The sequence below is a fragment of the Carassius auratus genome, chromosome 28 (genome assembly GCF_003368295.1).
Source record: "Carassius auratus strain Wakin chromosome 28, ASM336829v1, whole genome shotgun sequence".
In the NCBI taxonomy this organism is placed as follows: Eukaryota; Metazoa; Chordata; class Actinopteri; order Cypriniformes; family Cyprinidae; genus Carassius; species Carassius auratus.
Window position 1 is genome coordinate 1,807,400 of NC_039270.1, and position 14,334 is coordinate 1,821,733.

The window sequence follows — 14,334 nt, forward strand, 5'->3', positions numbered from 1 at the left end:
ATTTTGATTAAATGACGTAGTATAAATAAAGAGTGGCGGAACCAGTAATTGAGAACGCAAAGCAGCCCCGGGTCACAGTCGAGCGGCAACCTCACGCTCTCTCCCCAGATAGCAATTACATTTGGCCCGGATCCGTTTTAAGCCCCTTGCCTCCGTTTCTATCTTAGAGACGTTTTCTGATTGTGAACCAGATCCGTGCCAGATAGAGGTTTCAGCTTAAACATTCTAACTCTCATCAGTTCAGTATTTATATCATTTTACAGATCTGGCCCAGATCACTTTTCCCATAGGTAACCGAAAGACATTAGCTGTGTCTGAAGCCCCTTTCACACTGCACGTCGGACCCGCAATATTCCCGTAACATTGCCTGGTCGCCTTCTGTGTGAAAGCAACCACGTCCCGGAATTGATTACCGAATTGAACCCGGGTCGGGGACCTAGTAACATTGCGGTAATCGATCCGGAACGAGCGCTGTGTGAACAAAAGCCAGATCTAATTCCGTATCGAAGTGATGACGCGCGTTATCGCGCGACTCTTTTACCGGCTGTTTTGAAGGAAGATCAACATTCGCGACGAAAACATAAGTGCAAACTGTAATGAAGCAGAGATCAGTTAGTTCCTCACTTTCCGCGCTGACGCCGAGATCGTTTGCTTGCTTCAGTTAAAGTATAACGTGCCAAGCGTTTTCGACTCGTACATTACACGTCACGCGCTGATGTCACGTGTCGTTACGGGATCTTCAAGGGTTGTGTGTGAAAGCACGCACATGTACCGGGTCATCACTGGCAGTGTGAAAGTGCCAAATCTAGCGACCAGGGAACAATTACAGGAACACTTTACCCCTGTATTTGCCGGAATGGCAGTGTGAAAGGGGCTTGAGACTGATTTGGTCCAGATCTGCAATATGAATCTGAGCCGATACTGTTTTCACATAGGCTACACTGGTGTGGCCCGAATCTGTGAAACATATCTGAGCCGACTGCATTTAAAAAAGGGCTAAAAACTGCTCTGGCCCATCTGCAAAACGGATTTGAGCCAACACTGTTTTGACCATAGACTGTCAGAGACTACCTGATGTGGACCACATCCGAAATACTTATCTCAAACTGTGTGAAGAACTCCGTGGAATAAACATTTTCAAGCTGTCTGCATTTTTTTTTTTTTTTTTTTTTCTATCTAGAGCATGAGATAAATGCATTGTCTTTAAGCTGAGCAATATTATCAGTGTTTAAAAACTATACAGCAACATTTTGTGATGCTATAACCTCCGTTACAGCACTGGTCCGTTTGAGCTCCGTTTTAGGTCTGTTTTGCGACAGCGCCAAAAGTGCCAAGTGAACGTTGGGTCTCGCTTGACTGTCATCTTGCAGATACGGTCCACATCCGTACTACGGACTTCAATCAGAAGCGCCAAAAAAGAATAAAAAATATCATCAAACCAAGCTGTCAACGGAGATTTATCTGACCAGCTAGGCTACCACAAGTAAGTTTTTATGTGTCTTTGTGTTTATTATGTACATCTATTTTTATGCGTTTATTCTAATTTACTGTCTGTTACTTAAATGCTGTTTTATAACAAAGTTCGGGAGGAACAGTCGCAGTTCATTAACCTGATTAACACAAGTGGAGACCAATCAGTAATCAACTCATGACAAGGTATAAATGACAGCAGAACCTATCTCTGTTCATTGACCGTTTTCAGCATCCCGGTTCGCGCTGTCTGTCTTCTCATCACAGACCCGATTTTCCTTCCAGCAAGGAGATCCATACCGGGGACTTTTTCAGAAATGCTACTTTTTCTGACACCCATGATCATTAAACACGGCAGTTGAGCACCATCAAACGTCATCGCGACAGTTGCTCTTCTCGCCAAGCCACACGTCGTGGCCAATAGACCGTGCAAGCCGAGCTTACCTCGCTCGACACCACGCTCGATCCGATCAAGACCGGGCTCTCTTTGAGCGCTGGAATCGCAGCTCCAGCAGGCACCCAACCAGCCCGCTCCTCAGTTCCTACTGCAGCAGCAGCAGGCCTCTCTCACTTCCCGCCGCGGCTCAGCCCTTCACCGCGGCTTTTCCGGCCGAGGCGCAGTTTGAGGCCGCCTCCTCTAGCGGCACAGACCGTGCATCATAAATTAATACATTTTCAGGTGAAGACGCTAAATACAGGTTTTCGGCTAGAAAGTAGTGCGGGAGCCGCGTGGAGATTCGATCACATACGCATGTGGAATTTCAGATCCAAATTGAGTCTCGGATGCGTACAAATATTTACACTTCCACGATTAGACCGTGGGCGAACGCCCGACCGGATGTGATGTATTCTAATCAGATCTATCGGTGCGAGGTCAGAATTACCTATATCTTGTTAACTATTATTAAATGTATTTAAATTATAAATATTAGAAATAAAAAGGAAAATAATATATTACAATATATCACAATAATCGTAAGGGGGACCCTGTTAATTTTTACAAGCAGCATCTGAAAACATATTTTCTCTCTGTTATCTCGGTCAGTGTCATGTACTTGTCGAGGTACGGCCACGGCGACTCACTCCTCGGGATTAAATGTTCTCCGACCTCATCCTATGCCATCATTTCATCAAATAATTTTTGCGTGACTGGCCAAGGAGTGGTACCATCCGGAGCAGAAGGTGGCGGTAATGCATCATAAAGATGATTGGTTGCTATCCACCTTAAACGCGAACAAGAGCGTCACTACTGATCCAGGATCAGCGATATTAGCAGTTGTATTTCCCGATTTGAGTTTGAGCTTCAGAAATGCTTGCGAAATGTAGCTTGTGTGGAAGCTACCGCACTACTTGGTAAAAGTAGCTTCGCTACTGAAAAGCTATTCGATTCAGAAAGTAGCGAAGCTACGACCAAGCTACTGAGAAATGTAGTCAAACTAGCTTCGCTGCTTGTAGCGACGCTACTGCCCAACACTGATTATTAATTTTACCATGTTGAACACGTCAAGGTAACAGTTGCTGCACGACCAGTATGCGACAATCGTTTCCAAATGCCGTGTGCTGTGGAAAGGAGGCTTAAAGTTGTTAAATGAGGCTATGACGTAGTCATCATCCACACGGAAATGTCCAAAGATATTACCTGCCTTACCGTGCACGTTTAAACCTCACTGAGGTTTTACAGACATAAGTTTCATTCAATTATTCTGGCAGGACCAATTTATTTAGGGGCATATTTCACCATCTACTGGCGTGATCACTACCCTCGTTTTGCCGCAGGACAGCAGTGTGAGTAAAATTCTGTTGTCTTTCTAGGACTGTAATATGAAAAGCATGCAAGTAAATATCTTTAGAATTGCTTGGAAGTGAATAGCACATAACTGCAATTAATGTTATTGCCATAATCATGTCTTGGTATGTTTTACAGACATAATGATATTCATTGTATAATGACATTCATAGTTTTCAGAAGCCTCTGTTTCCACAGTTTATACTACAACGTGAAACCAGTGTTCCAAATGTATCCATTAGGACTAGTGACGTGTCGTCCATGAACGAATCGTTCTTTTGAACAAATCTTTTAGCTGAACGAATCTTTTAGGTGAACGAATCGCTCATGTTATCCACTGACTCATATTTCTCGTTCAATGAAGTTTCTCCCTCCATAGCAGCGCGGCGCTATAAGCAGCGCATGCGCAGCTCAGTGAACCGGGTAACAACCATTTCATCCTGTCAAAGAATTACTCAACCTCGAGCCGATAGCCTTCGAGTATGAGGTGACAGAGTATGTGATTCGTTGAATGTAGTAACGAATACGCCCTTCAATGAACTAGTTTCATATGAGTCTGAACTAGATCTAGAGATCTTATCGTTCGTGAGTGAAATTACTGAACTGGCACACATGTCATTCGTGAACGAACTGAATGAACGGATACATGTCGTTCGTGAATGAAAATGAACTGGCACATAGCTTACCTTGTTCGTGAACGAAATTAGAGTAAACCGGGTTAGTCTGCTACTTAGCATGTCAATCTCGAAAATGCAAAGCGCAGTTATAGGTACAGTACTGTGCACATACGCTCGTTTTGATATTTAGCAACTCCACGTTTAATCCATAGACCGTAAAAGAAAGGTTTAATCCCCGATTATGGATGTGAATTTATAATATACAAACTGTTTGACCAAACAATTAAAATGCTAATTAGGCAAGAAACCTCGTGCTTTGTTCATCTGAACAACTCAATTAGACTTTATATATTGAATGCGATTACACACACATTTTAATAAAGCCAGATCAGCTTTTGTAACAAGTGAACGCGTTCGTTGACTTAAGACATAATACACTCTTTTTTTTTTCCGCCTGGTGGCACATTTTGCGTAAAACGAAGAAATCATCACTGGACGAATCTGAATGAATCATTTTGGTGAATGAACTGAAAATGAACGAATCTCTAGAAAGAATCATAATTTCCACCACTAATTAGTGCTGCAACGACGCGTCGACATCATCGTTTACGTCGACTACAAAATACATTGACGCGTGTGAAATGCGTGAACGCGTCACACTGTTTACATCTCGCATAATGGCATACTGCGAATTATAGAATGCAACTTTCTTCACAAACCGAGACCACTGTTATTAAAATTATGAGAATACTTTAAACAGAGGACAAATAAAATGGCTCTTTGTTCCCTTTGCAAAACCGATATGGTGTACCACGGCAGCACAACTGCGATGAGCGAGCACCTCAGAGAAAACATCTAGGCGCTCTCCGGTGTCTCCATGCAGTTTAACTGGTTACCCTGTGATCTGGTGACCAACTTCCTAGTTCAGGTCTGATATTCTTGCGCTGCGGCATTCTGAAAAGTTGAGATATTTTCAACTCGATGCGGTGCGGACGCGCTGAAAAAAAAAAAAAAAAAAAAAAAAAAAAAAGAAAAATAAATAAATAAATAAATAAAAAAAAATAATAAAATAAATAAATAAATAAATAAATATATATATACTATACATATATTATCTGCTCTGTTTTCCCCCGCATGTCCAGCGAGCACAAGTTTGTCAGCAGACGCAGTAAATATTTATTCGTTTCCACTGCCCGTCCAGCGAGCACCAGTCTCTCAGCGGACGCAGCAAATATTTATCCGTTTCCACTGTCCGTCCAGCGAGCACCAGTCTCCCAGCGGACGCAGTAATTATTCATTCGTTTCCACTGTCCGTCCAGCGAGCACCAGTCTCTCAGCGGACGCAGTCAATATTTATCCGTTTCCACTGTCCGTCCAGCGAGCACCAGTCTCTCAGCGGACGCAGTAAATATTTATTCGTTTCCACTGCCCGTCCAGCGAGCACCAGTCTCTCAGCGGACGCAGCAAATATTTATTCGTTTCCACTGCCCGTCCAGCGAGCACCAGTCTCTCAGCGGACGCAGCAAATATTTATTCGTTTCCACTGCCCGTCCAGCGAGCACCAGTCTCTCAGCGGACGCAGCAAATATTTATTCGTTTCCACTGCCCGTCCAGCGAGCACCAGTCTCTCAGCGGACGCAGCAAATATTTATTCGTTTCCACTGTCCGTCCAGCGAGCACGAGTCTCTCAGCGGACGCAGTAAATATTTATTCGTTTCCACTGCCCGTCCAGCGAGCACCAGTCTCTCAGCGGACGCAGCAAATATTTATTCGTTTCCACTGTCCGTCCAGCGAGCACGAGTCTCTCAGCGGACGCAGTAAATATTTATTCGTTTCCACTGTCCGTCCAGCGAGCACCAGTCTCTCAGCGGACGCAGTAAATATTTATTCGTTTCCACTGTCCGTCCAGCGAGCACCAGTCTCTCAGCGGACGCAGCAAATATTTATTCGTTTCCACTGTCCGTCCAGCGAGCACGAGTCTCTCAGCGGACGCAGTAAATATTTATTCGTTTCCACTGCCCGTCCAGCGAGCACCAGTCTCTCAGCGGACGCAGTAAATATTTATTCGTTTCCACTGCCCGTCCAGCGAGCACCAGTCTCTCAGCGGACGCAGTAAATATTTATTCGTTTCCACCGTCCGTCCAGCGAGCACCAGTCTCTCAGCGGACGCAGTAAATATTTATTTGTTTCCACTGCCCGTCCAGCGAGCACCAGTCTCTCAGCGGACGCAGTAAATTATTTATTTGTTTCCACTGCCCGTCCAGCGAGCACCAGTCTCTCAGCGGACGCAGTAAATATTTATTCGTTTCCACCGTCCGTCCAGCGAGCACCAGTCTCTCAGCGGACGCAGCAAATATTTATCCGTTTCCACCGTCCGTCCAGCGAGCACCAGTCTCCCAGCGGACGCAGTAATTATTCATTCGTTTCCACTGTCCGTCCAGCGAGCACCAGTCTCTCAGCGGACGCAGTCAATATTTATCCGTTTCCACTGTCCGTCCAGCGAGCACCAGTCTCTCAGCGGACGCAGTCAATATTTATCCGTTTCCACTGTCCGTCCAGCGAGCACCAGTCTCTCAGCGGACGCAGTAAATATTTATTCGTTTCCACTGCCCGTCCAGCGAGCACCAGTCTCTCAGCGGACGCAGCAAATATTTATTCGTTTCCACTGCCCGTCCAGCGAGCACCAGTCTCTCAGCGGACGCAGCAAATATTTATTCGTTTCCACTGCCCGTCCAGCGAGCACCAGTCTCTCAGCGGACGCAGCAAATATTTATTCGTTTCCACTGCCCGTCCAGCGAGCACCAGTCTCTCAGCGGACGCAGCAAATATTTATTCGTTTCCACTGTCCGTCCAGCGAGCACGAGTCTCTCAGCGGACGCAGTAAATATTTATTCGTTTCCACTGCCCGTCCAGCGAGCACCAGTCTCTCAGCGGACGCAGCAAATATTTATTCGTTTCCACTGTCCGTCCAGCGAGCACGAGTCTCTCAGCGGACGCAGTAAATATTTATTCGTTTCCACTGTCCGTCCAGCGAGCACCAGTCTCTCAGCGGACGCAGTAAATATTTATTCGTTTCCACTGTCCGTCCAGCGAGCACCAGTCTCTCAGCGGACGCAGCAAATATTTATTCGTTTCCACTGTCCGTCCAGCGAGCACGAGTCTCTCAGCGGACGCAGTAAATATTTATTCGTTTCCACTGTCCGTCCAGCGAGCACCAGTCTCTCAGCGGACGCAGTAAATATTTATTCGTTTCCACTGCCCGTCCAGCGAGCACCAGTCTCTCAGCGGACGCAGTAAATATTTATTCGTTTCCACCGTCCGTCCAGCGAGCACCAGTCTCTCAGCGGACGCAGTAAATATTTATTCGTTTCCACTGTCCGTCCAGCGAGCACCAGTCTCTCAGCGGACGCAGTAAATTATTTATTTGTTTCCACTGCCCGTCCAGCGAGCACCAGTCTCTCAGCGGACGCAGTAAATATTTATTCGTTTCCACCGTCCGTCCAGCGAGCACCAGTCTCTCAGCGGACGCAGTAAATATTTATTTGTTTCCACTGTCCGTCCAGCGAGCACCAGTCTCTCAGCGGACGCAGTAAATATTGATCCGTTTCCACTGTCCGTCCAGCGAGAACGAGTCTCTCAGCGGACGCAGTAAATATTTATTTGTTTCCACTGTCCGTCCAGCGAGCACCAGTCTCTCAGCGGACGCAGTAAATATTTATTTGTTTCCACTGTCCGTCCAGCGAGCACCAGTCTCTCAGCGGACGCAGTAAATATTTATCCGTTTCCACTGCCCGTCCAGCGAGCACCAGTCTCTCAGCGGACGCAGTAAATATTTATTTGTTTCCACTGTCCGTCCAGCGAGCACAAATCTCTCAGCGGACGCAGTAAATATCTATTTTCATTATTATTTTTCTTTCCTCTGTCTGTCCAGCTAGCCTCAGTCTCCCAGCGGACGCAGAAAATACCTATGTCTCTAGCAGTCCGCGAGCACTAGTCTCACAGCGGACTCAATAACATCTATTTTTCCTCTGTTTGTCCAGTGGGCCTCAGTCTCCTAGCCTGGTAATACCAGACTCTGTCTACGAAGCAAAGTGAAGTAGCAGAGTCTGCAATGGCATAATAGAGAAGTGTTTTCTCTCTCGCTAGGGGGCACTTGTCTGAAGTTTAAAATCATTGGTTACCCGTAAGCCAATCAGATACGTTTAGTTATGACGTATGTTATGCGCCTGTACAGCCGCATCGAAGCACAGACATCATGCATCGAACTCAAATCTATGATTGAACTTCCACTGTAAATCTGTTGTTAAACACTCTTCTTGTTCTGGCTTCAGTTTGAAAAAGAGTTGAATGTTCTCCATAACAAGCGAATTGCATCCCGTGTCTCGTTTCCCATTTCCGCGGTCGTTTCAGTTTTCGATTTCTCTAACCTACAATTTAAAACTCTGTGCTTAGCATCTACGTCACGGCTCTCAGCCCGCCCTCTGCTCGTTGATTGGCCCGGCTGTTTCCAGACCGGTGGCAAACCGAAAGCTCTGACGCTGTATCAGACTGAGTACAGAAGCGAAATAAAATTGAGCGGAAGTAGGAAGTCTGTCGTAGTCAGGCTATCAGTCTCCCAGCGGACACCGTAAATACCTATTTTTCCTCTGCCTGTCCAGCGAGCACTAGTCTCTCAGCAGACGCAGTATGCATCCATCTCTTCCTGTTCTTCGTCCAGCAAGCCCAGTCTTCCAGCGGACGCAGGGACATAATTCGTCTCCCATATCTGTCCAGCGAGCCTCAGTCTCCCAGCGGATGCAGTAATATCTATTAGTTTCCCCTGCCTGTCCAGCGAGCACTAGTCTCCCAGCGGACACAGAAATATCTATTGGTGTCCCATGTCTGTCCAGCGAGCGCTAGTCTCTCAGCGGACGCAGTAAATACCTATTCATTTCCTCTACCCGTCCAGCGAGCCTCAGTCTCCCAGTGGACGCAGGAATATAATTTGTTTCCTCTATCTGTCCAGCGAGCCTCAGCCTCCCAGAGGACACATTACGCATCTAGTCAATATATCATTACACCTCGCAGGCAGACGGTGGAGCTTGTCTTCCCGACATCGTAACCGCTTCTTCCTCAACTATTAACCAACAGGACCTGCCTGCTCCTCTACTTCTGCCAGAGGCATTGCGAGATCTCCTGGTCAATGACCATACTTCTAAAAACGTCAGCCCGCCAAATCTCTGCGTTTTGGGGGGTTCGTAGTCCGGCGGCTGTCCTTTTGCTCTCTTGTTTTGGGGGGAGTACTCTGGGTTCGGGCCACTTCCCGAGCTCGGAGCCCTCCACCTGGACAGCACGCCAAATACGCATAAACTTACGGTATTAATATACGTAGATGTGAACTCGTGAAATGCTGTTTTATAACAAAGTTCGGGAGGAACAGTCGCAGTTCATTAACCTGATTAACACAAGTGGAGACCAATCAGTAATCAACTCATGACAAGGTATAAATGACAGCAGAACCTATCTCTGTTCATTGACCGTTTTCAGCATCCCTCCTCCACCCCATTTCTCCTCACTTATAGATCCATCTACTCTTACCACAACCGGGGGGAGTACTCTGGGTTCGGGCCACTTCCCGAGCTCGGAGCCCTCCACCTGGACAGCACGCCAAATACGCATAAACTTACGGTATTAATATACGTAGATGTGAACTCGTGAAACGTGCAAGTGAAATGCTGTTTGCTTGGTAGATAGCAGTTACAGGCTGTTATTTGCGCACCAGTCTGTGTTATGTTAAAGCCGCATCTGCTATAGCGCTATGAGTGTAGCACAGAATAGACCAATTATAGGATAACCGAATCAACTTTTTAATATCATAGCATATATTTGCGCTAATGTGCTGAATTTTAAAAGTTAGTCTTAGCGATGTCCAGACGAGTAAAAAACTTTTTGCGCATTTTAATATGCTTGCCTAGTGCGCACCTAGCCTAAGTGTCGGTTACGTTCAATAAAAAAAAAAAAACACACATGGCTTGTTTCTCAAGTCCAAATTTCATTTTTGAATTTGTTTGAAATGGATTGAATCATTATTTAAAATAATCTTGGAGATTTCTGAATTGCCTAAATCATAAATGCAGCCGGTTGAAACCTGCAGCAATGTTTTTCTTTTGTTATGGCAGTAGCCTACTCTGTATATATTTTTTTTGAGAATGTTGCACTCCTGTTGCTGTTATTCTGCACGAAACTTCATGCCAAGAAATATTGCTGACTTGTGCGTTTCCAGCGCTCTCTTTACGTTCGTCCGTTATTCGAGGTTGAAAAAGGAAACGTCTTTTTTTTTAGACACGGAAAATCGATTTAATAAACACTTATGTCTTAAAAATCGAAAATGATTTTTTCACAAAAGTGACAGCCCTAGTAGTAGGGAGATGAGTGAAGTAGCCTACTTTTACTCGCTAAGAAGTACGAGTATAAACGACATACAAAAGAGGATGACAATCGATCCTTCCCGCACAGATTTCTTTTGATTCAATTCTTCCAGTTTTGACGTCTTCGTAAAACAGCATACACCAACAATAATGCCTTCTGTTTATTCTTCTTATTCTTTTTTATTACTAGGCCTAATTGGGGCTACGTCTTAACCTCAATGGTTACATAGTTAATTTGTCTTATTCAGTTTTACATGACCAGTTTTTTTTATTATTAGGCTATTATTTTATTACAGTTCCATCAACTAATGCACAAATTGTTATAGAATTAGGCCAAGAAGGATGGGCATATCTTCATTTTGAGCAAATGCAATATACGTCTGCCTGTTTTGTCGTCATGTAGGACCAGCACTGATCCAAATGTCTCATTCATCCTAATCAGTTATGCTGTTTTCCAGGTGCTGAAGCTGAAATATGGAGGCATGCTAGGTGGTTTGCCCTTTCGGCGGACAGGAGAGGAGGGCGAGAGACTGGCGCGTCAGCGGCAGGAGCAGCAACAGAAACAGCTGCCACAGCACCTATAGTGAATTTGTTTAAGTGCATGTTTTATTTTTTCCACGTTGTGTTTATAGCCTGTGCGTTTTTTTATCCATTAATTATGTGTATGTTGTTGACTGTGTTTTGTGTTAATTGTTGACTTTGTTCATGACTTTGTTGTTCGTTTTTTATAATTAAATATATGAATTCGTGGTCATTAATTATGTGTTTGTTAACTTTGTTCACGTTGTTTTAGTATGACAAAAATGCCGAAAATAAGGCAAAAGATCAATCCAGTGGTGATTTAAGCGGATTCTTAACACATCCGGCACAGCTCCGGTAGGCGGAATCGTTTCACGCACCCGTTACGTATCTGTAACGGGATGATCAGGCGGTGCTGGATCGGCGCTGGCACATATCCGCAACAGCTGCGCTCACTCAAGGTGATTTTTATTGAAACATTACAGGTGCACACCCACATTAACAATCAATCACAGTTGTTCCATCATTCAATCAAATAAACAAAACAAAACTACAATCTGAGAGCACATAGTTAACACCCCCACTTGCTCTCACATTGTTAATATATGTAACATCATTTTCCAAAAATAAATGCAGCAAACTTCATCAACTTACACTTGGTTGCAGGCTTTGTCAATACATCTGCTACCATCTCATTAGTTGGACAATATTCTAACCTAATTACACCATTATTTACAGTAGACCTAATAAAATGATACTTGATGTCTGTCTACATGTTTGCATCTTTGCCTGCTTACAGGATTTTTTGCTAAAGCTATTGTACCTTGGTTATCTTCATATACCTTAGGTGGGGAGTACTGACATTTGTCAAGATTGTTTAACAGCTGTTTAAGATAGAGACACTCTTGTATGGTTGTGGCTAGTGATATATATTCTGCCTCACAAGTGGACAGTGCGACAGTGGGCTGTTTCTTGGTCCTCCATGAAATCAAAGCACCACATTTGGTTAGACTTACACAATAGCCTGTTGTACTACGTCTATCACTACTAGTCGCCCAATCTGCATCACAGTATGCTCTTATTCCCAGTGTCTCATTACATTTTCTGTAACACAGCTCTTTGTCAATTGTACCTTTAAGATACCTCAGTACATGTTTAACTGTGGCCCATTGCTCAACAGTTGGCTCTGTGAAATACTGTGCCAGTTTGCATACCACAAAACTTAAATCAGGTCTAGTACAAATGGTCAGATAAAGAAGGCTTCCAACTGCCTCTCTATATTTTCTCACATCAGTCATCTTTTCAGCACCATTAGTACAGTCTAATTTTTGTTCACAAGGTGTCGATCTAGGTTTGCAATCCTGCATGTTAAAAACCTTTTCAATATTTTTCCCACATATTTTGTTTGTGACATTCTCACACAGTTATCACTTTGATTAAAATCAATACCCAAAAAATGCCTTAATTTGCCCATGTCCTTCATTTTGAATCTTTTCATTTTCCGTTTCCCATGTGTAAACACAGTGATCAGCTTGATTCTGCTCAAAGTGGTTTTTGGTTAGGTACTCATGCAGCAATTTGTTCCAATTTCTGCCAGATTGTTTTAATCCATACAGTGATCTTTCCAATTTACAAAACAATTTTTCATTTGTGTCAGATTTCACCTCATAGCCCTCTGGCTGTTCCATGTAAATTTCATGGTCTATTGGTGCATTCAAATAGGCAGTTTTAACATCCATTTGGTGCAAAATCAGGTTTTCTTGTGCTGCTTTTTGCATTATCACTCTGATACTCGTCAAATTAGCTGTAGGGGAAAATGTCTCCTCATAATCTACACCTCTCTTCTGACTGTATCCTTTTGCCACATAACGTGCTTTGCACTTTTCAGATCCATCTATGTTGTTCTTGATTGCATAAACCCATCTACCCCCCACTACCGTCTTACCCTCTGGCAAGCTATTTAGGGTAAATGTGTTATTCTCTATAAGTGACTGCATCTCCTCATCCATCGCAGCAACCCACTCTTTTGATCTATCTGAGGTTACAGCTTCTGTGAAAGTTACAGGTATGTTACATGTCACTCTATAACAGTAATCTATGTTAATCTGTACCTGATCAGTTTCCTCATCAGATGCCTGTTGAGAAACATAGTCATGGAGATAGGCTGGCCTCCTCCTCTCTCTAGAAGGATACCTTGTGGGCTCAGGCATATCTTCAACTGTCTCGGTCTGAGGACTGCTACTCAGTTCCTCCTCTTTGACTGGAATCTGGTCACTTACTGCATTTTCATTCACATTCTGCCTAATCCTATTGGCCCTCTGCTCCAGATCATCATCACCATCATCATACTCTACAATGCTGGTCTGAGTCTGCTGTTCAACACAGGTCTTAGAAATAAACCTGACTAGCCTGTGCTTTTGTACTTTCCTGCTGTCAGGGAAATAGATAATGTATGCTGGACTGCTTTTATCATAACCAATAAAAACACCTTTTTCACATCTTGGATCTAGCTTTCTTTTATCTTGTTTATAAACAAAACACTCAGAACCAAACTTTTGCATCCTGGATAAATTTGGCCTTCTCCCTGTTAACATCTGAACTGGTGTTTGGTTGGTGCGTTTGTTAAAACATCTGTTTCTAGTTATGGCTGCTGTCTGCACTGCGTAAGGCCATAAACCTTTAGGTAATCCACTCTCTATCAACATGCATCGTGCCATGTCAAAAAGTGTGCGCCAATTTCGCTCTGCTGTACCATTTTGATGGGGAGAATAAGGTGCAGAAGTCTCATGTCTAATACCATTCTTAATCAACAGTGTTTTGTAATGCTTTGCAGTAAACTCAGTGCCATTATCAGATCTAAGGCGTTGAATTTTACCATATGGGGCCATATCTGCTAGAAACCTCTCTGTGGCTTGTAGTGTGTCACTTTTATTCTTAAGGGCATATATAAACACTGCACTGGAAAAATCATCAGTGAATGACAGGACATATTTATACCCCTCTCTGGAATCTGGCTGAATTGGACCTGCCAGATCTGTGTGCACTAACTCTAGAGGTCTTTTAGCCCTCACATCAGGCTTTCGGTTTCTACTTTGCGTAAACTTGCCTTGGGTGCACACTTCACAAAATGGGGGTTTATTTATTGGACCCTTAATTTTCATACCATCAACAATACCTTCTAACCTCTGAACATCATCAAAATTACAGTGTCCCAATATCTCATGCCATGTCTTTAAATCATAGCATCCCTTAACATGGTCATCACATTCATTTGGTACTGTATGCAAATAATATAGTCTATCATGTACATGAATAGGAAATTTTGTACCGTCTTTGTGCATCAGAATGTTCTTGCCTTTCTTGAAAGTCACAGTCGCTCCGCTGTTAGCTGCTGCTTGCACCGAGAATATATCCTGCGGGTAAGAAGGAATATACAGCGCCCGTCTCAGCGTAGTTTTGAGGTGGCGTCCTCGGCTGTCCATCAAGTAGACTTCTGCATCACCTCGGCGCTCTGCCACTCCTTTACACCTCGTGC